This window comes from Passer domesticus, chromosome 6 (assembly GCF_036417665.1).
Source record: "Passer domesticus isolate bPasDom1 chromosome 6, bPasDom1.hap1, whole genome shotgun sequence".
Lineage (NCBI taxonomy): Eukaryota > Metazoa > Chordata > Aves > Passeriformes > Passeridae > Passer > Passer domesticus.
Genome location: NC_087479.1, coordinates 62,359,482 through 62,383,050, shown reverse-complemented (window position 1 = coordinate 62,383,050; position 23,569 = coordinate 62,359,482). Strand labels below are relative to the sequence as shown.

The window sequence follows — 23,569 nt, the reverse complement described above, 5'->3', positions numbered from 1 at the left end:
AGAATGTTGTGCACTTGTCAGTGTCCTCATTGTCTTGGTGGAACTGGTTGCGTTTTGCTGTAGTTGCTAGATGTGATTTTGGCTTGAATCAAAATATAGTGGGATGTGCTTAATGTCAGATGTTGGCCCTTATTTTGTACAAGTGCTTTGTGGCAGCTCTGTTTGTCAAGGTGGTGTTGAGTTATCCCATCCTAATGGGTTGGTGTACTAAATTGACCTAAGTGAAGTCCTTGTCTCAGACAAAACTAGCTGGGAACAACTGGGACTCCAAAGTTGTTTTGTTGGCACCAGTCAAGCACACTACAACTTGACGTGTTTCTGCTGTATAAATCATTGATGTCGTCCTCCACGCAGAGTTGATGGGGAATAGAGAACCCCGTGTTCAGCTCTGTGTGGAGAGCTCCTTTCCCCAGTATGATTTTTATTGCAGTTGAAAACTGAGTTAGAAAAAAAAAAATTGACCGTCAGCTATTACTCTGCTGTTCAACAGCACTGTCTAATTTCAGGGAGAGGGAGGTTTGTGTCACAGTTTCATCAGGTCTGCTGAAGAATAAAAGTGATTTCTCTGTCACGCCATTAGAAATCTAAGCAGCCTGGAAAACTTTCAGAAATTGGATAAAATGCAGCTGCTTGCTTGGAGAGAAATAGCATTTGGGGAACTCCTGAATGTATCTTAATTGCACCAAGCATGATCTATTAACTGACAAGCTGCCAAGGTCTTCCTCCTACTTTTTTTCAAGGAAGCATTTTGGGACTGAAGTAAATCCATAAGGGTTGAAACAAAATCTGTCTATTGGCTTAATTTCTGGAGGCTGCTAGAACACTTTTTCTCCACGTTCAGAAGTGTACAACATTATCCTGCATTTGGGGTGTGATGGGAAAAACATTTGTAACCTGTGACACTGAAGTGTGCAGTAATTGTTTTGATGCACCAAAATTAATATGCAATTATGTCTGTCTCTCCTTGCTGATAGGTATGGGAGCCTACATCTCCCATCTGCTCCTGGCTCTCGGTGTTTGGTGCACATGTAGCACGGGGCCTCTGAATGTATAATATAACCCCAAGTGAGGCTCAGTGGCAGCTGGGATAACATCAATTGGTCATGCTTTGCTGACATTCATTTTAACTTGAACTCTAGCCGACATGGAGATTATTAAATTTATAATGATATATGTAAGATCCATTTTAAAGACTCTGCATGCTTGGATGATCTCTCTCACTTCTATTTGCAAAACAAGTCTTAATAGAGTATTATATTTCATTTCGTATAGAATTTTTCAGGGAAAGGTTACTGATGAGAGCTTTTCTTAGACTTTTGCTTACTGGAAAAATCAGTTTGGAATAATGATAATGTTGATGCAACTCAGTTGTTATTATGGAGTTGAATAGTAATGTAAACTTCAGTGTTTCTAAGCTTAAAGTTCTTAGATTTCACATAGGGAAAGGTGTATGTGTGATCAAAGGCCATTAAAATTAATTATCAATAGACACTTTTTTGTTATTGAAAATGAGGCTTGTGCTGGAAGAAAAAAGACCAAGCTCATTTTTAATCAGGTGAGTGCATTATCCTTTTTATCACCATATATTTTATGAACATAAATTCAACCATTGTTTAGTGTTTCTGAAGCAGTAAGAATGTGTCTGTGTATGCACACCCCTCGATGATGGATCTGGCTTGTCTTTCCCAAGTATAATATAGAACGCTATGTCTGCATTTGTGGTGTAGAAATAAAGCTTAGTTTCCTGTTTGCTGGGTTTCTTTTTAAAAGTGTATTTTTAAGTATCAACTTAGTAGCTATATTGATTAAAGCAAGACAATATTTAGTATTTGTGCTTGTTTTTTAGAGGGATGGGATTTTGCTTTTTATGTGTTGGCTGATCTTCAAGAACTCAAAACTGGACTGCCTCTGATTTTGCTGAAATCAGCCAAAACAGGTTCTTTTCAGTCATCACAGCTTCCCAGGCTGACTTTAAGAGGACTCATATTAATCTTTGGGACAGTGATTCAGCTATCTACATATCTTAAGATGGATCTGGTGGGAATTACACAGCTAAATTCCATGTAACAGGTAATGTACAAGTGAAGAATTTGATCAGGTTTAACAACCGTGTAAGCTGGCCATCTGAAGGTAGCAGGATTACCAACATGAATACTAATGTGAACAGTGAGCAGGCTTTATGCCAGGATATGACCTTGGCAACAGAGTCTTTAAATACAAGAGTAATATAGGTGATGCTACAGACCTTTTGGCTGTAAAATTTGTATGTAGAATATTGTTTTGGTATAAAATGGATAATTGCTCACGAGCAGTGAATTCAGATATGGACTTTTTGTTTCTTTGAAGAAGAGATTTAAGGTAAAAACTGCTGCTAAAATAATCTACTTAGGTAAATTTTCATGTCCTGTGTTATGAAAATTTTAGTGCTGCCCTGTTTTCTGATTAAATGCATTTTCCTCTGATGATTGAAATGAAATATTTCTTCAGTTGATTTCCATCCTTCATTCCTCCTTCTTTGTGACTTTTCATTCAGGTCCATAACTCTAAGCTAGTGGGACATCCTAAAGAAATGTGTATGTGCAATAGTGACAGAAGTGACTTCTGCTCTGCCTGACTGAACCCTCTTTGACTTAATGATGAGTAAAATGGAATTGTGAAGTGAATTCAGATTCTGCAAGGATCTCTGTAAATGTGTATTTTATGCTTAGATGTGCTCTCTTGTCTAGCTAAACAATTGTCTCTGGTTGACTTGTGATTTTAATTTTTTATTAGTGATTTATTTGCTCTTACTTGGAGTACTGGGCTGGTCTGTTTCAGGAAGGACTGTGTTTTTTTGTCAGCAGCACAGAAAGTAGCGTGTAGTAGTGTGCCTCACAGGCTTACTTTTGTGTGTGGGTTGAGGGGCATTTTTGGTTTTGATTGTAAAAAAAATTGTCACCCTGGACTTTGAAATACCAGTTCAAGCTCTCTGGGCATGCTGCCACAGAGGCAGAGTACCTCTGGTGCGGGACCTTGTAAAGCCAAACTGATGGTGGTCTTCTAGTATTTTTTTCCCCTTTTGTTACTTGATAGTAAACATCCTCAACTCTTTTTTTTTTTTCTTTAGTTATTTTTATTTTGAATGAAGAACATGTGAGCTGCAGTTTTACAGTGTTACAAGCAGACTAACACTGTTTTCAGGCATCTTTTTCTCAGCTTGTTTTTGTTGGAGCAGTAGTTGTGATACCCGTGACTGAAGCCATATGCTTTAGCTTTTTCCTGGGTTTGTGTTTTTCCTGCCTTATTATTGATAAACTTCCCATTTGTTTGAGGATGCTCTGCTCCACCTTTATATCAAAGTTGCTTTAAAGAGCATAAGTAGTCTCACATGTATTGACCTGCTTATACTGAGGGCTTGTGGTCTTTAAAGCAGGGTAATGGTGGCTGAGTACTGTGTTTATTAGCAGAATTTTGTGCTGAAACATTAATGCAGTTGGGTGCTGTGCTGCTGAGCCAGTGTGGAAGCATTCAAGTGTAACCACTTATAAATTGCAGCAAGACTTAGCTTATGAAATTACAGCAAGCTGTGTTGTGGTGTTTTGATAATTTAACTAACTAGGTTTCTATGGAAATACACATGCAATAAAAATCCACTGAGTGGGAGAACTGAGAAAATGTCAGCTTCTCCTTCATTTCTCAGATATTTAAAACCTTATGTAAACATGACAATCTCTGTCAAATTTTAGTTCGTGACATGATTTTATATTTTTTATTACAGTAATTAAGATTAATAATAAGTTAATAAACTTACTTTAAACCTTATAATCATAGAATCAGATTTGGCAGATTTTGGTTACATGGATGTGCCTTGGTAGTGTGTCCAGGGCTTGGCTTCTGCTTTAAGGTCATAAGTTTCCTGCTCATAAAGATGCTTCTGTAACCCTTTTTGTGGATGTGTTGTCTGTGACAATTTTAAAACACTCATCACTGGGAAATTGGCTCAAAGAAACAGGTAGTTGTGTTTGTTTTAGTAAGGCAGATTTCCACCTTAATGGTTGCTACAGGATATTTCGTTCTTCTATCTTATCTGGAACTTCTTTCTACAATGGTTTTAATGAGAGAGTCATAGAGTGTGATTTGGTATTTCCAGCCCTCTCCCAGTCAGACCCTGGTCATGAAGAAATTTTCCATATTGTCAAAAATGTTTATATAATATTAAGAAAAACTCTTGCTTATTCAGCTGATGTCTCTTGTACTGTTTGTCTAGTTAAAAGAATTTGTGAACTTTTTAAGATTCAAGCATGATTTTTCTCCAACTTATATAAGTTTATGTTAGGATGTGATACAAAGGCTCTGTGGTGATGTCAACCAATCAAAGACTAGACTGCAAGTGGTGGATTTCATGTGCCTGAGGACTCTGGCATAGTCTCCACTAGAACTGACTCGTGTAATTCTGTCAGTCTTTCATGTCTTTGCCCTCACCTTTCCCCATGTCTTTGTTACTGTACAGTGAAAAAAGCTTCTCTGTGATTTCTTGAGGTCTTAGGCTTGGCCACATTTTTGAGCTTTACCTCTGTTTTGTAAAGCAAGTAAACTATATGTGACACAGGTACATGTGGTATTTCTCTTCCTCATACCAAGTCAAGTTCATTATCTCAGAAATAACCTGACTGAGGAGTTTCAGCTGAAGTTCCAAGAATGTGGAAGAAATACCCATGTGCAAGCAGGTGGCTTAAGCCATGCAGGAACTATCATGGCTTTCCACATGAACTGTGGCTTAAAGCCTCTTTGTGATGGAGGGAATGAAGTTGATCAGGAGATGAAACCAAAGAGCTGATGAGATGCATAAACAGCTGCTGATGATGCCGTGGTTCTGAAGTGATGAGAGAAATGTGAATGAAGCATTATTCTACAAGGATAGAACTCTGGAAATCTCTGTGGAAAACATCTGTGACACCTTTTGCAAATTTGCTGATGGCACTCTTTGAGCAAGACACAGAGTTTTAGATCTCTATCTTAATCAAAAATAGAGGATGGGAGTGATTTACAATATGCTTGGGGGAGCCTGATATCCACCTTCCCCCACATGAACAAAAAGCAGAACAATTTTTTTTAAGGGTTTATTCCAAAGTTCTGGCATGCATACCTCTGAAAATGCTTGCATGGTAGACAGATTAATAGCAGATAAGTGCAGATGCTGTTAATTGAACAGTGCAAAATCAGTCTGAAATTATTTCTGTTTGCTGAAATTGTTGTGAACCATATGGAACAGTTGGTTATTTCCAGTCTGAAATAAGTGAGGATCAGTGCTGACAAGGAGTTTATATGGCACCTCTGACTCTGCTCATACCTGGAGGAACTTCCCTGCTTGCATTTGTGTGTATCTGCACAGCATGTTGTTTTAAACTGGTTTTTTTCCTTCTTCTCTGGTGGTGGATTAAGACTACACTGGTGTCATCTGCTCATTCAAATCCTACAGCAGTGTCTGGTGTGCTGTAATGCCAGTGGCACTGATCAATAGCTGATCTTTCAGAGCTGGACAGAAACCCAGCAATATGATGATGCATCAGCTGTTTGCCTTGTGTGTAGGGAAGAAATCCAGCCCTTCTTCCAGCTGCTGCTGCTGACAACATAGGGCACTATGTATGATGATTGTTCTTACCTTGGGAGACTGCAAGTATTAATGGTCATAAATTAGCTGGGATATTTCAGAATTTAACCAGACGTCTTGATTCTGTGGAAAATCTCCAGTCTGGGGTGGATTATAGATTCTGTCTCCTCTAGCTGGCTTTGGGGTGCCTTGTCTGGGGCCCTTGTGAGTGTGGGCTGGAGAGTGAAAGCTGGACATGATGCTGTAGCTGTGGCTCAGTGCATTAGTGAGCTTCTTACTCCAGTTTTCCATATCTTGTGGTATAAAGGAAGATTTTATAGCTGAGATCCTAATGGCTTCATCAATCTAATTTCAAAGACAATGAAACCAAAGGCTTAAGCAGTAAATACAGGTAAGTGCTATGTAGTATAGGGTGTATCCTTTGGAGTTTAAGAACACTTGTTTCAAAATGAAGTTAACTTCTGATATTAAAAAGGGTTGTAGGATGCTAAAGAGAACTCTCTGCTTAGTAAAAAAATTTCTTCTGTTACTTGTTAGATTATAAGAAAATTTACCCCCAATACCAGAGTGTTCCTGGAGATGTTTCTGCAGCTGTGAAATGCACTTTGTCTCTCATTCCCTTCTTTTACCGTGGTTTAGCAGAAGTTGCTGCATTTTCCTCATTCTTTCTACAATTAAGATGTAGCAAACCAAGTTTTCTGTGCCATAGGATGCATTCCACCTGGTGCACTGCTTCAGGAGCCCACTTCCCAGCCCTTACACATGGGAAAAGTCCAATGGAAATTACTATTGTGTCACATGACTCAGTGTGTTGGAAATCATTAAAATTAGAGGGTTTTAGGAAAGCGAGGTGCATTCCTCAGCAGTCCCGTCCCATTTGTGATTTGTACATAAGACCCCAGCTGGCAATAAGTGTTGCAAAAATTAGTTTATGTCCTGTGCATTTAACAGGACCGGTGTCTCTGTCTGTTACATAAAAGGTACAAGAAGGTAGAAACACTAGAGGTTGTTTTTAATTCTTTTTTGTAAAGCAAGTGTGACTTTCAGATAATATACATTCAAACTCATTAGTGTGTAGTTTCCTGCACACCTCCTTAGAAAAATGTTCATTATTACACAAATGGCTACCCTCTGGCTTTGAAGTAATTGTCACTTGGAATAATGTGTGGGCCGTGGTATAAAATACTTCAAAACCTAAATAGTTGGGAAATTCAGATTGAACAGTCAGACACTGCCTCTCATTCTGTCTGTGCCTGGGAGCAAATTTGATATCTCTGAGGTCTGCTATCTATTGTGATATTCTTGGTGATGGCAGTGGTAAGGAAGGGAATGGGGAAAAGGAGGAAGGAGTGTACAGGAAATAGTCTCTGTGATAACTCAGACTTCCTCACTAATTTTAGGGTGTATTACAAATCTTGAAGTCTTCTAGAAAGGGAGGCATTAGGGAGAGACAGACATGCATTTGTCAGTATTTATTTTTAGGCACTCAGGGGTTTTTCTGGTTGATTATAGTCTAGTTTGACAGATGTGATAGAGATTTATTTATGTTTGCATACTGCAGCAATTCATAACTTTAAGAAGCAATTATTAGTGACTTCTTCCAGTAGCAGCAAAGCTCAAGTATGTTCTTTAACAAAGAAATTAGGTTTCTCTGTTAAGGTGTAGATCCAGTATACAACAGACAACTTTAAACATATTTACTGGTGCAGTGCAGATGAAGAAATTCTTGGTGAGTGTTACAAATGTGTATTTCTTAGGTATTCCTGCTTGAAAGGCATCTTATATCTGTGTTTGCATTCATGTTCATATGTTACTTTCAAATGATTGTTAAGAGGAATACTTAAAATGTAACAGAACCTGGCAGGAAAATAGGTATGTTACAAATGAAAATGGATATTTTCTTCTAAAATTGTTTAAGGCCATATTGGTTTAACTCTGAAATAACTGGTAGGAGGCTGCTGGACTAAGTAAACTTATTCTCCAAGCTGAATTCCCTTTGTAATGCAGAACCTTATTATTGTTTTCTACATCAAGTCACAATTTCCCTGTGCAGAGGAAGACTGGAAGGGATAATACATCTGTGTTTCTTGCCTTTTCTTGCACAAACCCTTTTGCCCAGTCAGTGCACTCTCTGTTTCTGCTCTTTGTCTGGCAGTGCAGGGTAACCCAGAGGAAAGATGTGACAGTGACCCATGGTCTCTGTGCACAGCATTATTGGGAGATGGCGCCAGTGCAGATACCTCAACCTTTCTCCAGCTGTTCAGGAGTGTACTGCATCTTCTGATGGGAACGAGACCTATTTTTGAGAGACTCCTGCAACATTCCCAAGTAAAAGGCAGTGAGAAGGTGGACGTGATTTTGTGGTACAATGAAAAAAACTCTTGCCTTTTTTGTGGTAGAATTATAAAAATCCCTTCTTTGCAGAAGACTGGCATTCATCCTTTAGAAAGAAATTATCTGACTTACAAATTAGCTTGACCTTGCAGCATTAGGGAAAAAATAGCATGGTATTGAAGACTCTTTTCTTGCTAACAGATTATGATGCGTAGATGTCTCTTGAGGCTATCGCACATTGTTGTAATAAATATATACTCAGACTTGCGTAACTATTTTTCAAGTATTCTGCACTGAAAAAAGGAGTTGTATTCAAGGAGCAGAGGGGCAAGAGAGTAGCTTCTGACATCTGGTAACAGTTGAGAAATCGATAGAGACAAGTTAGGCTTGTTATGAAAAATGTCACTTATAGGTGGAAAATGAGAATTCTGCGTGCTGGAAGCATTCAGTTAGTTTTCTAAAGTCTTTCAGTTCTTCATTGTGATGACAGCAGTGACTATCAGATCCTCAGTAATTTGGAGGATCTGTTTTGGATAAGCAACATACATCTGATATGACTACTCCAAAAATGCAACGAGGCAGATAGAATTGCCCGTGTTATCTCACTGTCTCTCTCTGAAGTCTCCTAATTCATATGCCTTGGTTTCTTCATTGACATTTGCTGTATTGTGTTAAACAAGGTAATGAATTTTTAAAATGTTGTCAATTTAGTACTATGACACTTAATTTTTTTAAGTAAATCCTGCGAACACAGTAGGAATTACAGGGGTTAGAAACAGGAGAAATCATGGAATTGCAAGGCTTAGGGTAAGGAAAGTTGAATTGTCGTAGAATTCTTTGGTTATATGAACGTGAACTGGATCTCAGTTGTTCTATTATTGCTCCCTTGGTTCATAACATGACTGTTAAACTACTCAAACAAAAACTAGATGGTGCTAATTCAATCATTGAAAGTGTGCCTTTCCCATATCAGCCTTGATCAAAATCAACATATTAGAAATGAATGAAAGTTGCATCAGCCATCTCTTAATTGCATAATATTTGAGCTTTAATGTTATTTAGGCTGATAGCTCACATTCTGTGAATGAGAAGACCACCACAAAACACCAGAAGAAGAGATCTTTATTTCAAACATTTAATTTTTGCAGGTTTCAAATACTGCATTCTATTAATGTGAAACTCATGTTAATCTTACATGCTGGGTTGTTGTTGTTGTTATTGTCTCTTTAATTTTCCTTCCAAACTGGTGTAATTTTGATTAAATGCTGACTGCTGGAGCTCAGGCTTGGCAATAGGAGTAGCCTGTCTTCAAACTCCTTTTCCTTTAAGATGCTTGACTAAGTAAAAGAAAGATTAGCTACAGTGTGTATGTGTCAGGGCTGGAATAAAATATTCATAAATATTTATCAGGTGGGGAAAATAAATACATGGATGCATTCTTTTAAAACTCAGATGACATGGCATAATAGACCAGCTGGCAGAGGATGAAAGGTGAGTGAGTGTGGGGGAGATTTTCACCTTGTGTAAACTATGGAGTAACCTGAAGTGCAGCACAGCACATTGAAATGCCAAAATAGATGGAAGCATGTACAGGCAAGGGCCTTTCTGAATAGATAGGCAGATGATTGCTTACCTAACAGCCTGGAACTTGGAATTGATGGTCTAATGTCATGCACTGTATGCACTTAGTGCAAAACAACGTAGTGCAATTGTATTGCAATAAGTTGTTTCTTTAGCTATTGCTTTGCACTGGGTGATTGGGATTTTTATATTGCACTGAATAGTTTGTTTGTATCACGTGGTTTGCTCCATTCTCCCCTCTGCCTGGGTTTCTCCCTCCCCTCGCCCCTCGCATCAGTTGTATCCCATTGGCTGTGGCCCCTCTCCGCCCCCCTCCCCGGGTTTAAAATCTCCCGCCACGAGACCCCTGACCTCTTTTCCTGCCAGTCGCCATTGCCATTACCTCCCCGCCGGACTCTCTTTTCTCTGGAGGCGTTCCACAATAAAGTTGCGGGACGATCGTCCCAAGAAGAAGGCTGTCTCCTGTCTCTTGCTTTTGTCCTTGTCGATTCGAGCCGGGGGTTCACAGCTAGCCAAAGGGACCCCAAAAGGCCCCTTAGTCGTACAGAGGAGAATGTTAGTTTCCAATTGCCACTTGTAAATAACAGCAGGAAAGGTGGAGCTCTGTGGTTCAGGAGGGGAGTGTGTGAAGTGCTGAGGTATGAAAGAAAATCCTCCCTCTCTGGAAAATCAACCCTCTCTGGTTCTCTAGGTTGTTTTGTGCATGATCTGGGTTGGGAAGTGCTGAAGCTTGGTGGTGATAATTGGCCCAGACTGGATATGTTCCAATAGCAAGAAGCATCTCTGGAGCTTTGCTAAAAAGTTCAGCCAGAGATCCCTTCAACATCTGAGTGTGTCACGTGGGTTGCACTGATCTGTCTGCCACTGTCCTGCTGCTGCAGCTTCACATTTCAAGGGCTAACTTGTCTGGGTGACCCCTTCCGTGCTGCCTTATGCAGATGAGAATATCTGAGACACACAGCTCCCGCTATTGGATTCCTCTTGGATTATGCTAATCTTTTTTTTGTGTGTTTTTTTTTTTTTCCTTTTGGAGTTGGGCATAATTTTCCAATTAATCCATCTGTCAGCATGGCCTTGTGTGGCTTTTAGGCAGTGTAGCTCCAAGGTCTTTGGCTGAACTTTGGAAGAACAGAAGAGTGATGAAGGATGGGAAGCTGGAGAACTGGCTTGTTCTTGCAGCACTGGTTTTGTTTTCTATTTGGGGTTTTTGCTGCTGTTAGTAAAACAGAAGTTGGAAATGGATAATCTTGATAAATGCTGAGAAATACTTCTTTGAGTCTTGCAGGAAAGAACACAAGACACATGGAAAGCAAGTATGATGCAAGCATTCACCTCATATGAGGAAATTGCTTCAAAATTGAAATGTCCTTATTTCTAAACAATAGCAAAAACCCTCTAAACAAAAAAAAATACCTCTTACAAATCACAACAAAACCACAATACTCTGCAGCCTGTAAATGACTGTACTGCTCCATACATAGTAGCTTTTTGGTTTTTTACTGTTCCGTAGTGACTTTTCATGTGTGCATTGAGGTGCAGACAATTCCTATCTGTACAGAATTTTGGTGTGCTCTGAAAAGAGAAACTGGGCTGAGAGAAATGTCCCACAGAGCCAGAGGAGTGTATGGAAATGGAGGTGATCCCTCTCTGGTGCTGCCCTGTGCTCCTGGGGAGCAAGGATAGCTCAAGAACTTTGTCTAATCTACATCAGGTGTACATGTTTTTGAAGATGATGAAGCAGTAACTGCTGTCCTCTCCTCCCTGTCATTTCTTCTGCCACAGGGTGATGGATCACTACTGATAACACTTCTTCTGCAGTGGTATAAGTGTCCAAAGCTGGTCACTATCAAATGCAGAAGGATTTAGGATTAAGATTATTGTTCCAGGATGTTTTGAATGTCTCAAGAGAGGTGTGTGTATAAACAAATCATACATGCTGATTACTTTATCTTGCTAGGTATCTTCCAAGTAAACCACTAATTTATTTAATACATCTCATAATTTTGGATGAGAGCATAGTATAAAGGTCTCTCATATCCTGCTTTTTTGGGTTACAGTAGTGGTTCTGATAGCAACTTCTACAGTAAGCCTTTTCAGCAGGTATATTTCCAATATCCAGGACAGAGAAAAGTGAGTTTTCTTATTTTTCAATGAATCTTGTCTTGGGGTATGGGAGTCTAAGCCAGGGAATGGAGAGAGGAGGACAGAGTCTGTCCTGTCTCAGCCCTGGCAGGTGCTATATGTTCCACAGTCTGTGCTGGTAGATGTTCTTCATTCACCCAGCAGTTCCTCAGGTGCATCTGTTCCTGGGGGCAGGAGGAGAACCCCCATCCCTGACAAACTCCCACATGGACACTAACGACCCCACACTGCCAGAAGTGCCCCAAAGTGTGTTGTAGCTGTTGCTCCAACTGGGTTTGGGCCTTCTGAACAGAGGTGATGTAAAGTCTGTTAGTGCGGTCCTTGGAGGATACAACAGGGGCTTGTTTCCTTGAAGCTTGCACGTGTTTTTAGCCAATTTAAGGGGTGTCCAGATACTGTGACCAAATTCAACTGGGAGTTTGGAATGGCTAATTTTCTTGTGAAATTATTCTATTGCAAGTCAATTGCTATGATGAACTTCAGTGATAATCTTTTGTTGCCAATTAAGAGTAGTAATGTAGTGTGCTTTTTATGTTATGAGTTATTTTCCACTCCTATATCCATTCCTATTAAACTAGAAAGTGGATTTCAATTTAGAATTTTTTACAGCCTCTAAATAATGAAAGCATTCAGTCTTGATTTGTGTTTAATGGTTGGATAAGGATTGTTTGTTTTTATTTGTAATGTAGTACATTTGTACTGTCTCCTTTGCAGATAATGTCAAAAACACCATGAAACAATGTGGTGACTGTTTAATAGGTTAGTTTCATCCTTAATGTCTGAGTGGAAAATGTGACTGTGCACTTCAGCAAATGGTTCAAAATTGAGTCTTAGATTCCGGTATCTTGAGTGTCTACAGTCCAAGCACGTTGTCAGTCAGCATATGTGGCAGCGCACTGCATGCTCCCAGAGAACATCATGCAGTTAAACCCCTCTGAAATCAAGGCCTTTGTGAGGCAGATCCAGGCAGCATGTCAGATGTTTGAGTGCTGAACTTTGGAAGCCAAGAACTATTCATAACCATTGATGATAACTTAATATCCATATGTGTGGTTTATTTCTTTTTGGCTGCGTGCCCAGATTCTATACTGATGAGTACTTATCTTTGCAACCTTTCACATTGTTGACAGTGATTAATGATGTGTTGTGCACACTTCCATTGCATCAAATACCAATTTTTTGGGTAATGGGAAAAGAATATCTAATTAGGGAATTAATATCACTGACTTCACACATTGTACATAATTCAAGTTAGTTTTTTTGTTTTGTTTTGGTTTGGTTTTTTTTTTTTTGAAAAGCAGGGATAGGAGTAGTAGATTGAAGTATGACTTTTACGTAGTCATGAGAGTAGAATATAAGGTTTTAGCTTAATTTCTGTCAGTTTCCATAATACAACTGAAATGCAAGCACATAATCACAGAAGCATGTTTTTTAAGGATTTTCCTGTGAGGAAGAAAATCTTTTAAATTGCTAGATGCTGTATATACCCTTTTGAATGTTAAATCCTAAAGCAATAAAGATAGCAGATGCTTGTAAAAATGAGATGACTGCAGCTTAGAAATCTTGTTTTTCCTGAGCAAAACTGCTTGAAATTGCCAATGTGTGCACTGATAAGCACTCCGTACTAGGCACTTATATCTCAGGCAATGTGTAAAAAGTGTAAAACTGATTATTAGAAATTAGGAGGTAGGTACTATTACCATACTTGGATACCTTTCATGTGAGTACACGTCCTTCAATTGCTGTATTATATTTTTTTTGGGTCAATTGCATTTAACCTGAAGCACTTTTTTTCATTTCTGCTAGTATTGAAGTAGTTTGCATATCACTGTATCTACTCAAGAAAAACTGAACTAGATTAGGTCATCTATGCTGATTTTTCCATACTTTTTTTTTCCTAAAGTAAAGTTCAGCTTTCCTACTATTTTTTTATCTGTTAAACATCTTTACCTTTCAAGGTTTTTATTGTGTTGTTAGAGCTGCACTGTTTAGCAAAGCAGACACTGTAGTTGTTTCATGATTTAGAGGATATCTATGTGTATATATTAATTTCTGTTCATGTGGCTAAGGACTGACTTATTAAACTGGTATTCTTTCCTGTTTGTGTCATGGCTACTTCATTAACTGTGTTGAATTATGCTATAAATATTTGCAGGAGCCCAGGCTTTGTAGTCATTCTCCGTGGGGAATTTGCATTGAAATTGGTGGGGGATCTGAGTGTGGAAAAGCTGCTGAAGTGGGCATCATCTGCTCTTTCAAGCACACAAACCTAAGTAGTAGAATATATATATATATATGTATAACTGCTAATGTACTGTTAGGGCAATCAAGGGCATGATTTCCTCAGTGATGTAAGCGGTTAGGCAGGAGGGGGATATCTGTTCCCCGAGAAACAGAGGAGATTTTTATCCAGAAAAGCTCTGGATAAAAGCAGAGGCCAACAGAGAAGATGCAGGAGTATTTCAGTAAAACTGAGCTATGATACGATGATGGGAGGGATGCAAGTTCAATGGAACACGATTGTGACTATGTAAAAGCCTTTTATTTGTTCATTCCTCTTAAGTATTTTGAGCCTTCTATGAATATTGTACTAAAGATGATGTATTCTAGAAGTTTCTTCTAAATCTGCTAAGTGCTGGGATATGAGCTCACACAGGGCTACAGGAGCAGGGAAAATTATTCTTGAAAATGAATTTAGACAGAATTCACACCACTGTGGAAATCCTTAATACAAAGGAAGAATGATACAAATTTACTCCTTTCTCTCTGCAGCCTTGGAAGGGGAAGGTTATTGAGTAGCAAATCTTGTGCTCCGTGGAGGAAAACCACAGTTGGAACAAGTTTTTCAGATATACAAGAACAGCAGAGAAACAATACAATGCTCTCATTAAAAGAAAGCTCAAATTGTTATTTCCTTTTGCCTTGACTATTTGGCTCTGACATGCATTTCAAAAGTATACACATAAAGCGAATGAAAAACCATGTTGAATTGTGGAAAGTTTGTGTCTTTGCAAACGCGATGTTTGTCTAAATACATGGTGAGAGCTCTGGGATAGGGACTTCATTGTTTCTTTGTGGAAAGGTGCACACCTAACTGAAAGCAAAAATAAAAGGTGCTGCTTTTGCCTGGATCTTTCTGTCTATAAAGATGCACTAATATTTTTGGAACAATAATTGCCTCAGTTCCTTCCTTATCCACTTGAAGCAACAAAAATGGAGAGCCAAGAAGCTTGGCATGGAACAGCTTTGTGATGGCTCACTGTGTTTCAGCATATATTCTGCTGGGGGTTTTAGGTATAATCTTTCCAATTTTTGGCTGACATACATCAGTTGTGTTTGTACTCCATGACCCAAATCATTCATCCAAGCCTCAGCAGCAGAGCACAGTAAACTAGAGAAAGAGACAAAAAATCGGAGGAATTGTTGGTTTTCAGAGGAGGGAAGGGGTTTGTATTTTTTTTCACAACCTAATTTGCATTTTTCTGGAGACAGGCAGTGGTGACATTAAAGTCTGTGTTATTTCCAAGGGACTTGGACTTTATAAGGCTGAGTTAGACTCTTCTGAGTCTGCTATGAGTTTCCCTCTGTGATCAGCCAAAGAATTTTCTGTCTAACAAAAGCAAGGTCTTGAGATTATGCTAATATGCTCCAATGAAAAATGGATTTTTATGAGCCCTTGCATAAGGAGCTTTATTTTGCTCTTGTTCTATTTGAACTTGTCCGTGAAGTATCCTGGCCATTTTAGACCAGAATAAGCTCCTAAACTATATCTAGAGAGGCCTGAGAAAAGTGATGCCCAGTGGTCATGCTTGCTGGAGCCCTGCTACTATGCAAATAGAAAAATACTTTCTGTGAAATGCCAGGGTTTTCCAGGCTCGCATTTCCAAGGTTACACTTTTCCCAGCAGCAGAGTAATTTGCAATTAATGGCTTAAAGGAGTGAAGTACAGAATAACATGAGAAGTCTTATGAATATTAGCCACAAAACAGTGCATATCTTTTCCATCAGAAATAGTTGATTTTTCATTAAAATGCTTGGGGATGAGTGCTGCAGTGCATGGGAACAAATCTGGCAGTGGTTTGGAAAGCAGAATTGGTGTATTGCAGTGCATTTACAAATTGCATGATGGTCACATTGCTTAGAATGTGGCACTGGGAAGCTGTCTGTTCTGAGCCTTTGCAAGTTAATGGCTTAGTCTGAAATCCTCGTATTCAGTTAAAAAGATTCCCTGTTGGATAGGGAATTGCAAACTTGTAGTATTGATTCTGAGAGGGTCTTTTTTTCCTAGAGAAATACATTTTTTCTTAGCGAATTCAAGGCGTGGGTGGGATGCCACTGGAAAATGAGCACCGTGTCTATTGCAAATTTGAGCACTCTAATGGCTGCACTAGAGGCAGCTATTCAAGCAGAGAAACTTGTGTGCTATTGTTCATATTATTTCACCACATAAAGGAATCCATTTTAGTAATATGAGTTAACAGACACACCAGTGAGTGAGTAATAAGAAAGCCAGTAGATAAAGAAGTGTTTCCTCCTTGCTTAACCTGTGTGGTTGGTAGCTGAAATACCTGTCTCAGGCAAGAACAATGTGATGACTTGTCCTTGAATTTTGAAAGTTAGCCCAAAAATTCTATCAATTTGTGCAATTTTGATCACGTACTGTCAGCAGGTTTCCCCATCAGATTCTTGTGGCTCTTCTCTCATGCTTTAACATACAGTCCTTGCAACTCTTCTGTTTAGTGGTGAGGTCTGGTGTAGACACAGAGCCAGGAGTTGTGGGCTACTAGAAGAAAGGCCAGAAAATATTTTTATGGCTGTCTATTACACTGCTTCAAGTAAATACTGGTTATATTGAGATTAGACTAAAGCCTTTGCACTTTCGTTTCTTTCCTAATTGTATTCTGGTTTTATTGGGTCATCATTCTAGTCCTTTGAAAGATTATGAATATTTTGCTAAGTAGCATTGGAAATACAAGGGTGATGTATGGAAAGATAAGAGGCCCATGTCTAGAAACACTTAATCTGTGGTTGTTGCCACTCCGGTTCCCAGTGTACCCATTACTGCAAGGTTTGAATGTTTAAGTAGTGTGAACTAAGGCTTTTTGAGGTACCTCTGAATTCCATGGGTCAGCTGATATCTGTAATTCCATGTCTCTATAATGGCAAGGAATGAACCAGAGAGAGAACTTATTTAGCACTCCTCTTTCTATATCTTTTCATTTAAGATTAGATTTTGTTCAGTGGTGCATCCAAGTTAGTAAAAACATTTTAATGCTCATCTAAACTGATGGGATAAGAGTGGGAGTATCATTGTGTCCTTAGGAATGATGTGCTTTCCTCGAATGGTGTGACAAGGGTGTTGCTGAAGAAGTATTTTGTTTCAATGGACTTCTAAGAGCAAGAAAACATCTTATTTGTAGCCTTCTGCTGGCGAACAAGTTGGTGCAAACTGTCTAGTGGTACTCTCTTAAGTACAAGTAGAATCTTAAAATTTTGGGTTTTGAAAATTTGGATAAATTTGCAGTAGTGCAGAAAAAAGAAAAGCTCAGCATCAAACATCAGTAGAAATGGAGCTGCATATTTTGGGCTGGAACTCAAAAGTTAACTGGCTGTCTAAACACTGTCTTGCCAAGCAGCTGCTTATCAGGCTTGGTGTTTTTAAACTGAGTCTCTGTCAATGAGAGTCAATGATACACAGCTCCACTTATCCCATGTTGTCTGTGTCTCCTATTGCAGCTGGATTCCAAGGTCATCCAGGAGTTGCAGTAATTCCTCCTCTATGTCTTCCAAAGTGGTTAATGACTTTTGGTGAATCTTGTGTCTTCCTTTCCCTCTTATCACAAAGAGATGCATAATCTCTGTGCGCCAAAAATTGTTTGGTCTGTGCAAATAAATATCCCAGATGAAATTTAAATAGCGTCTCTCCAGAAGAAAAGAAGATGCTGAGTTTTCACAACATGATGTTAGAAAGCTTTTCAAACAATGCCTGCAAGCCTTGAAAGCTGTCTTTATCCATGTTATGAGAACATAACAGTCTCCTTGGGTGGTACATGTGATGTGGACCTCAGGGCTTTCTCACATCAGTGTAGAGCACCAGCATGTTTGTTCCTGAGATCTTCAGGGCAGTGGATGGTGTGTGGTTTACTGATTAATAATATTATTATTAATATTATTGTTAATAGTATTGATATTATTATTAATAATTAATAATGAATTAATACATTATTATTATTCTTATATACAGAACTGTGTTGCGTGTCCACAGCATTTCAGTGACTCTCTAAAGTTGTGAAGATGAATCTGTGAAAAGAGTTAAATAGTGGAGCATAAAATGAAAGGGATGTGTTCATCTGAACTAATGTGTGTGCATGCATGTTTATTGCACAATTTGAAAGTCTGAAACCCCCTGTTCTTTCATAAATATTTGTATGTTTCAGCCTTTCATTTTGGTTTAAAGTATGTAATCTACCATAGCAAATACACTTTTAAAAAAATCCCTTGACAGACCTTGCCAAATGATTACTTTTACCAGCTGTTCCAAATGCTGGAAGAAATAACGAGCTTTAAAAAAAACCCCCAACAAATTGTAGCTTGCTGCTTCCTCATTCCAGTGTCACTAGAAGATTTAGACAGTACCTACTTATTTTAAAGGTTATGGTTGCAATGAAAATAACACTTTTGCCATTTATATTTGTACTTGAAAATCTTTTTTGAGGGAAGACATGTAGTCATGTAGGCCACAAGTACAATGAAATGACAAGTGTTATGCTTTAAAAATAGAAAAATGCTCAATTTGCTCCCACTCCTGTCCAAAATCTAAGAAACTCTAGTATCCTTAATGATAGTTTTCATGTTTCTTCTGTGCAAATGGTTTTATGAGGCTTTATTTTTCCATTAATTTTGTGTAAGATCTAAGGAGTTGTTCTGTGGAATAGAGCCCACCTTTGTGAAGAATCACAGTGGGTGATGTGCAATGACTGCTTGTTGAGTTGTACTCATAATTTGGATAATAAAGTGGGTTGTTTGGGTTGTGACTTCCTAAAAGTTTGTGCCTTTTTGAAACTTCCATACAAAATTAGCCCCTTATTTTTTAACACCAGCTGTATTAGTGTTTACTGAGAGTGTGACAGTGTTATTGGAGGCTTAGGGTTAATATTCACTTCAGATTAAGCTCAGACATGTTCTCAGTGATGAAGAGTAAACCCAAAATTTAAAAGGTTAAAATAAGTATTATTATAGTGGTCACAGATGACCGCTCAAATTGTCAAGTTTATATAAATGCACTTACAGTGACTAAGGTTGAGTAGTGTCTTTGGAGTGGGTCTTTCTTGCTCTAGACAATTCAAAGTAAAGAATATTATTTCAGTAACTTTTTTTCCTATTTTCAGGCCGTTACTTGTCTCTCCCTGCTGATACTGGTTTGGGTTTTTTTTTTGTGTTGAGGTTGTTTAGGGTTTGCTGGATAGGTGTTTTCCCCAGTATTTTCCTTGCTTGTGGTGCCAAAAGCATAAAAGCTGGAGTCCATGGCCTCCTGCTTTTGGTGCTAGCCTGTGGTCTGCTGTACACATAATTAGGGCTGTAGAAACAAACTAATGATGTCATTGATAGTTTTGCTAATGGGGTGTGTTTGCTCTTCCTGTAAATAAATTAAAAAAAAAAAAAGTAGATTTCCTGTTTGAAAAGATGGGGAAACCTGGAAGGAAATGGCAACAATCACAGTGTGGGTGACTTGTTCTGGCACACATTTTCTTGTGAAGCTTGTTGTCTGTAATATTGACTCACTGCTTATGCAAGGGTCTGTCTGGTATTTAAGGGGAGGTCCAGAGGCTGTTCTGATTTTTAATTTTTTTTTAATTTTTTTTTTGTTGGTGTGCATGACTAATTTATTTGATTACTACTGCAGTTTTGGGTGCATGTGTTTGCAGTGTTCCTTACTTATAGTACCCGTAGTAGCTCTGCACTTACTTCAGCCTCCAGCAAGGACTAACACTTTATCTTGCCCCTTCTGGGAAGAATTTCCTGTTTTCAGGGGAAAATAAGAAACCAATTCCTTCCTGGATGTATCTTTTAGATGAGACTGCTACTTTTCAGATAGCTAACCCTAAAAATGGGGTTGTGGAACAAAGATTAACCTTGTAGGTAATAGAAAAATCCAAGTTTTATCCACAGTGTATCTTCTGTGAGTGAAAGTCCAAGTCTGAACTAGGCTGGTGCATCTGCTGTGTGCTTAATATTCTTTCCAGTATGGGCTGAATGATGAATTTGGGAAACCTTTAGCATCTCTCTTTGTACAGCAATGATTTAATATAGGGTAAGTGCTCTAATTTTGTGTTTTCCTTCTTAAGGAAAATTGTGCTTCTGTCTGGCGTCACTCCAAATGTGCCCCCCAGCTTAATATGCTGAGCATGATACAGTATGGCCCCCTGGGTCAGCTGGGATCAGCTGTCCCACCTGTTTCCCTTCTCAACTTTTTGTGTATCCCCAGCCTGCTTTGCTGCTGGAGTGGCAGGAGGAGCAGGAAGAACTTGACTCTGTGCAAGCACTGCTCAGCAGCAACTCAAACATCCCTGTATTATTAGCACTGTTCCCAGTACAAACCCAAACCATACCTCCATATCAGCTGCTGTGAAGGATATTAACTCTACTCCAGAGAAAACCAGCACAGGCATTCCAAGGTCCTTTATTTAGTGAGTTTTCCCAGCTATGCCTCTGCTGTAAGTCTTATCTGTGTGTTAGATCCTGAATGTGATCCTGAATGTCCTTTGTGTAAACACAAATAGATAAAATTATATCATCTGGAACAGCTATTTCCATGTAGTGAATTACATCTAAAATATAGAATGACTGATTAAGGAGAAGATAAGTTGGAAGATGTTACCAATAGCTTGTGAATAAAAATGTTAACACTATAGGTGTCAGGGAAGGACTGTAAATAATTAATGGTTTTGGAGCTAGAGATTAAGGTAAGAAGGAGCTGGAAGCAATGACTGTAATACTGGAAATACATAGTCCTGCTGCATTCTGTTGTGTAGTCTGTGCTGTGAGATGATGGTCAGAGTGTCATGGTGTTGATATTCCAAAAATCTGAATGAAGGGACCCCTTTCCCAACACAGAACAGCTTCTCTGACTCTTTTTTTCTACACCCTCCCCATGATTCCCAAATAATCTTAAAGCAGTCAGTGTAAATTAGCACTGTTTTGGGAAACACATTTCTCAAAGCTATTTCATACTTTTCGTTGCTGTCTGGGCTGTCATGAGGCAGGCGAATGAATGGCTGCACTTTCTCAAAATGCTGGTGCTTCCCCTTTGCCTTTATCAAAGTCCTAGCCCTCAATTCTTGACAAAAGAGGAATCCTAGAACATCTCAGCATGAAAAAAACTCAGGTGTTTGGAGGCTGGAGCTGGGTTGATGAGGATATGTGGTCAGAAGCTGGACTCAGCATTGGGGATACTCCAGATTAGGTTACCTGTGTCTAACATGGAATTGTGCAGAATAGATGCACAGTGGACACCTGAAAGAGCATTTGAGACAGAGCAGTTCTGGGTAACACAGGGTTTTTTTTCCCCTATTGCATTAGCTTTGGTATTTCCTGTGTGTACACAGGTATTCCCCACTGAACTACATATTTACAGTCCTGCAGAAATATTTATAAAGCACTTGAATTTGTTGCTCTCTTTAACAGCTTGGCACAAGCTCTAGGGAAGCACTGCTGCTGGAAGCAGTTAGGCTGCCTCCTTTTGTGGGATTTAGTGAATCATTAAATGTCTCAAATTTATGTCCATTATATTAATATAAATGAAAATAGCAATAGTACCTGGCATCAAAAATTATTCTCTTATTTTCTCTTGGTGTCATAAATAGCATTTCCCTGCTTCCTGTGTGTCAAGCAAAACAGCAATCCTGTACAAGAAATTACTCTCAATTTCCTTTCTCTTATCTGAGTGTTTACTGATTTCATGGAAAGCGTGTGGGTCTTCCTAATATTTTTTGATGAAAATTTGGGGGGGCTTTCCCTCCTTTAGGAATTTATTTATTTTAGAAAATAATGCTTAGCACTTTCAGAGCACTTAAAGGTGTTGTCTTTGGTCATGTACCTGATATTTCAAGTGTTCTGGTTATACACTATTTTAGAAAGAGCAGCACCTGCCCTTCTGGGGGAAGAAATTGATCGAGAGCTAAGAAAATCCCATGGTACTAATTATATCTGAGGTTATGTGGGGATGGAGGTTAGACCAGTTTGTCTTTGCTTCGTGACCTCTGATTTGTTTAATTTTATATATGCATATAATAAATAACTGAATTATCATTGTCAAGGATTAAAAATTATTTTAAAAACCAGCCTCCTCTTTCTTCCTAGGGGTGCTTGTAGGTGACTTCTCTCTTTTCAAGGAGCCTGAAGCCAATTGATCTCAGAGCTCTCTGTCCCTGCCCTTTTCTGCCCTGTTGTGTGCTATCCCCCCTCTCCACAGTGCCCGTGCACGGAAGGAAAACCTGACCTGAGCGGCTTTGCTGGAGCAGCTGTCTGCACCCTCCTTTTGTGTTCTGCTGCCAGCTTGGGTAACTCAGCAAGCTTCTCAGGAGGGCACAGGAACATCTTGGTTTGAGCAGCAAAGGTTGCAACAACAGACCTGTGGTTTTTAATCTCTGGCACTGCTTGCAGTGAAGCTCAGTGGGGCTCTGAGATCTTGCTGCAGGTGGAAGTGTGCTCTAATTGGGTTTCTGTGCTGTGGCAGGAGGAGGGGACACAATCTCTAAGGAGAAACACCAGAGTCCTTGTTGGAAAAACACCTTGCAAGAAACAGAGCTTTAGTTTGTTATTTGGCATCCATGACATACCCCTTAAAATCATTGTTTCCAAGTGATTTCAAGTGATGGCTTTTTTGCAGGATTTTTATAGGGACTAATAGCTCAATTTGTTCTTTTTTGTTTTGCTGTCAAACATGCCTAACTTGGAGCAGATTGGCTTTTGATTTCTTCTGACCCATCTGGTCCTGTTAGGACACTGAGGGAGGGAAACCTGGGAAAGGGAAATGAGGGCTGGGACGTCAGGGCTGCTTATTTCTCAGGTGAAGCGAAAGGCAGAACTCTGAAAGAGATGGGCACTAGGTGCTGACTTTCAGGGAGTTGCAGAAAGGATTGTACATTGTAGGAGAACATCAAATACAAATCTTCTGTGTTGAGTATCTGCAGTTAAGATGTAGTGGGGTAACATTTTTGACAGATTCTGCGCTTAAAACTTCAGTAAACATAGTTGGTGTCACCGCTACGCCTTTACTCCACCTTAAGCCCAGCCAGAAAAAAGCTTTTTCAAGTCCTTGTTTTTAACTTTATAAACTAGAGGCTTCCTGAGTAGTTTTTTTTGCATTAACTAACTCATTTTTTTAATGAGAAGTCTGAAGCAAAATGGGACTGAGTCATTGTCAGTGTCACAGTGCAGTGTGATCAATGAGATGAATCAGCTGTGAGCAGGACACAGGCAAACAGTTATTATGAAAGGTAATTGTAAAACAAAAATTGAGATACTTTTGTGTGTGCAGTGGAGCAGCTGTAAATACTGCTTTGTTAATATTCCCAGTAGAATCTGAGGCATCTCAGAGCTGGGTGAGGAAAAAGAGAATGCAGTTGGTCCTTGTCATGGAGGCAGCTTCTGTGCTGCTGTGGTTTGTTTTTTTTAGCCAGTAAGCTTATTATCTGTTTTTTGAGAGTTAAGGTTTTGCATTTCATATCATCAATCACTTTCTGAAGGTGTTCAAAATACATATTGTGCTGTGATTAAATCAATCCTCAACTGGAGGATAAACGCAATTCTCATCATCGCTACTAAAATACTTCACCTACAGAAAATCAAGGTCTTTTTGTAACCTGGTGTAGAAGTATGTGATGTTATTTTGCTGTGCTAATACACTACTTTTTTTGCTTT

General features: G+C 39.0%; 1 protein-coding gene across 3 annotated transcripts in view; it reads left to right on the top strand.

The window, feature by feature from the left end:
* NAV2 (neuron navigator 2) overlaps positions 1–23,569 on the top strand; it is a 385,274-nt gene that overhangs the window by 4,176 nt on the left and 357,529 nt on the right. The gene's annotated exons all lie outside the window — the stretch shown is intronic.